Here is a 5,066-nt window from a genome sequence, read left to right on the forward strand (position 1 = left end):
TTAATTGTTCGAATTGGCATAGAGATATGTACAAGATAGTATTTTGATTTCATATGTATGTGCATTAACACATTTGCTTATTAAAATTAGTTTAATCGATTGAATTGACTAGAGATATAATCAAGAGATAAATGGATTTTGGTAGGTCAGTAAGTTCATAAGTTAGCAAATTACCGAGTTGTCGTGAATTTATTTGTAACAACATGAACACCAGTTTAATAACTCTAAGTGAAGAAATGTAATTAATCTATCACAATTATGTCATCTTGATTAAAATCATCTTTTGAAATTGTGCATTGGAACTTTTATTCTATTTTTATTTATTTTACTTAGTTAAAATTCTTAGTTTTTAATCGCCTCCTCAAAACAAAATATTTTTCTTTACGAATTAATTGCATTCATAAATAGTTATTTTCACAATCCTTGTGGGTACAATAACTCGACATTTACTTGTCATTTTATTACTTGTTGTGATTGTGTACACTTGCACATTTTCGTCATTCCATGTTTTTGGCGCTGTTGCTAGGGACTATTTTAAAAGACATTATTTGTGAAATTGTTAATTTTGCATTTTGATCTATTTTTTTTCTATTCAATTTTAACTTAGTTAATTTTTTCTGTGTTGTTTTAGGTGTTTATGAGTATTGATTGAATTATCAATTTACTCACTGTAGACCTTGAAATTGAAAGGATTTTTAGACAAAGGAGAAGACAAGCAAACCAAAGAAGGACCGAAGAGATGAATTTCAAAAATCAAAACCAAAATCCAAGAGGAACATTCGCTTATAATACTCATAATCTGATCATTGTTGTTGATGACAAAAACCGTGTCATTCAACAATATGTCATTCCTTTATTCAACGAGCTCAATCCGAGTATTAGGAGACCCGAAATAGTGGCACAACAATTCAAATTGAAGCCAGTCATGTTCCAAATGTTGCAAAATATGGATCAATTTAGTGGGATTCCTACTAAAGATCCACATCTTCATCTTTGTCTATTCATGGAAGTGAGTGATCATTTAAACTAGTTGGGGTGACCGAGGACGCCTTCAAATTGAGATTATTTCCATACTCCTTAAAAGATAGAGCATGAGCGTGGTTGAACTCCTGACCGTCCGGTTTGATAACTACATGGCAAGAGTTGGTTGAACATTTCTTAGTGAAATATTTCCTTTCATCTTTAACCGCCAAGATCCAAAATGAAATCACTTCATTTCAACAACTTGATGAAGAATCTTTATATGAAGTGTGGGAGCGGTTCAAGGAGTTATTACAAAAGTGCCCTCATCATGGCATTCCTTATTGCGTTCAAATGGATACTTTCTATATTGGTTTCAATATTCATACTAGAATGATGGTGGATGCTTCGGCAAATGGAGTGTAACACCCTTAACCCATATTCGTCACCAATTTAGGGTCCGGAGGCATTACCAGACAAAAGCACAACTTTGAATATTCTCACACATCATATTTAAATGTACATACGAATGTCCAGTTAAATATTAATCGAAATTCTATCATTTCATAAAATACAAATACGAATCAAATTTATTTATCTAATAGACATCAAACATTTTAAGACATATTATGAAATATGTACAAACTAAGTTAAGTAGAATCTAACTCATGGCATTTTAATTATCAGCATACATGTTATTCATATCCTCACAAATAATCAAATATGTTTCATTAAACAAATAAGTGTTAAACACATTTTAACCATATAAACAAGAATTATAACCAAACATTAATAACAAAATTTACCAAGCTTGACTCATGAACTGAAATCATACTCAATTATTTATTTTTAGTTAACCATTTAACTCTAAAGTAACGACTCAAAAATTACACATTTCACTTGCCAAAATTTCGGTTATAACTAATCTACTTACCACCAATTCAGTCATCTAAACTTTGCCTAGAAAAGCACAATCTTGCATATTATCTATTTATTACACAATATACCTTAAGGTGAGATACATATCAAGTCCATTCATCACATGCATTAATATTTATAAAAGCATTTTCCAAATCACAAGTTAGTCATAACCAACTTACATATTTTTATCTTATGAACGAATTTATATTACATTATTATAAATTTTTAGACCAACTCATAATACAATTTATACATCACATGAATAAGACATTAATCATAATTAGACATATAATTAAAACTTGAGTATATCATACCATGCAGTAACCATATTTTAACAAGCTTACATTATGTCTGAACTTAGCCAACAACCTGTAGTGCCAAATTACATACCATACATTATCTAATTACCACCACCACATTCGCATATACCTCACTCTATGTATACCTTAAAAGAATTAGCCATTTATTTATCCAAATCATTAACCATTTTCAAAACATAAAACACCTATCATGAACATCATTCCTTCATAGCACTTAACATTATAGCCAAAAATAAATTTAAGCCACAACCAAGCATAACTGAACTCAATATAAAAGATTAGCCATTTTCGTATGGCATAAATTATACAAACCAAAGTTCTACTTTTCAAAACACATTTCAGCCTATACATGCCATAATTCAAGTTTAACTTATAAAGGTACCAAAATAGTTGATATTGTGATGAACTTTGCTGACAGTCCCTGAGCTCGTAGCTTGACTCCAGAAATCTATCAAACAAAGAAATATGAACACACAGAGTAAGCTTTTATAGCTTAGTAAGTCAAAAGCAAATAATATCCCAATAATATAGCAACTCATTAAATTTAAATTAAACCAATTTACATTATCAATTCCACATTTCATCTCAACTTATACATTCCATAAACCACACATTGTTTTTTTAAAACATAACTATCACTTTGGCTGAATACTTATAAGGCTAAATTTTGCAAATTTCCTCTCAACTTTCAAAGCCAAATATCATTATACATTCAAATACACTTCCAGTCGTTTACACAAGCTCACAGTACAAGATTTAACTTCATATACATACATCACTTATTTGGCAAATACACAAGATCATATACAACACCACATATGTATATTACCTATGTGGCCGAAATATACATGGTCACACATATGTACATAGTTAAGAATCATTTCAATGATATTCAAATTATTTAGTCACAAGGCCGAATACATATACCAATCTCACATATATTTTTCATTTCTCTCGTACATGATTTTAAACAAATATTCAAAGTCCTTACTTACCTTATCTCACATAGGTAACAAGTAATTCATACTTGGCCATTTAGCTCATTTTACTTATTCGAACATAACTTATCCTTGCCCGATGAACCAATTGGAATTGGATAGGACACTCGAATAATCACATATATCATACAATGCCAACGTCCCAGATGTGGTCTTACATATCGATGTCACTGTCCCAAATAGGGTCTTACTCGCACACATATATCATAATCACATATCGATGCCATGGTCTTACTCCCACACATATATTGGAATCCTATGTCATGACATATGTATCCTAACTATTCCTAGGGTTCATACGGGGCTTTCGAATGTTGTAACTCGGTCGAAACGAATTTGGAAATATAGTAGCCAAGCTTATTCACATTCAACTATAGCTTATTTTAAGTCATATGCTTATTTAAATTCATACATTTCATTTCAGCATGTATACAAAGCATTTAATTAAAATGAAGTATGTCTATTTGCTTATAAACTTACCTCGGACGATACAAAATGGAATAGGGCAGCTAGTAGACAACTTTCGTTTTCCCCAGATCCAAATCCGATTTCTTTAGTTCTTGATCTAAACATATTCAAATTAAGCTCATTCAAACATATTTTCACTCAATTTAGTCCAAAAACACATAAATTGGCAAATTACCATTTTACCCTGACATTTACACTTTTTACATTTTAGTCCCTGTTGCAAAAAACACAAAATATACAAAATTTCAATATACCCATGTCGGGCCAAAATTTACCCATACTCATACAAGTCCATATATTTCATTTATTTCACATTTTATTCCCTCAAATTATTATTTTTGCAATTTAGTTCTAATTACACAAAATCATCAAAAACTCCAATACAAGACATGTTAATCTAAAACATATCTTTCATATTTCATCATCAAACAACAAAAATCACAAGCTCTCAACAATGGCATAACTCAAAATATTCACCAAAATAAAAAATATAAGCATGCGTTTTGTAGTACTCGAAGCAACAATCTCAAAAACGTAAAAATTATCAAAAACTGAGCTAGAACTTACCTTAAATCAAGTTGAGAAATGGCCGAACCCTAGTTTCTTTTATTTTTCTTTCTTATTTCGGTAAGAACATGAAAATAACACATATATGGCTTTGTTTAGGATATGTTTATATTATATTAACTTATTTTATTAATTTACTATATTAACCTTAGTTAAAAACATTATATGATCACATTTACATGTCCTTAGCCGTCCACCTATATTACTAATAGCCTATTTACATAATAAATGCCTCCACTTATAAAGACAACAACAATTAAGCACTTCCAAATTTAACCACCAAATTTTTATTTTATGCGATTAAGTCCTTTTATTTAATCTGACACTCAAACGGCAAAATTAAATCACAAAAATTTCACAGATATAAATTCACACAAAATAAACACAAAAAATAATTTTTAAATATTTTTCTGACTGGAATTCATGGTCCCGAAACCACCATTTCGATTAGGGTCTAAATCGGGCTGTTACAACTTTCCCCCTTAGGGATTTTCGTCCCCAGAAATCTTACCGGTAAATAGGTTCGGATAATGTTCTCTCATTGCATCCTCTGGCTCCCATGTTGCTTCCCCAACTCTGTGTTTATGCCACAGTACTTTAACTAGCTGAATCTTCTTATTTCATAACTCTTTAATCTCGCGAGTCAGAATACGAATTGGTTCTCCCTCGTACGTCATATCGGGCTTGATCTCAATCTCAAACGGACTAATCACATGTGAAGGATCAGATCGATATCTACTAAGCATCAAAACATGGAATACATTGTGAATCTTTTCTAGCTCAGGTGGCAACAATAGTCTGTAAGCAACTGGCCCGATGCGTTCTATAATCT

The 5,066-nt window shown here is 31.0% G+C and overlaps 1 non-coding gene across 1 annotated transcript; it reads right to left on the bottom strand.

Annotated features, from left to right (window-relative positions):
• Window positions 1-1,191: 1,191 nt before the first annotated feature.
• LOC121225654 (small nucleolar RNA R71) lies at window positions 1,192-1,298 on the bottom strand. Its single transcript, XR_005923516.1, has one exon. It is a non-coding gene; the product is annotated as a small nucleolar RNA R71 (small nucleolar RNA).
• Between the last annotated feature and the right edge of the window lie 3,768 nt (window positions 1,299-5,066).

The sequence above is a fragment of the Gossypium hirsutum genome, chromosome A03 (assembly GCF_007990345.1).
Source record: "Gossypium hirsutum isolate 1008001.06 chromosome A03, Gossypium_hirsutum_v2.1, whole genome shotgun sequence".
NCBI classification, from domain to species: Eukaryota; Viridiplantae; Streptophyta; class Magnoliopsida; order Malvales; family Malvaceae; genus Gossypium; species Gossypium hirsutum.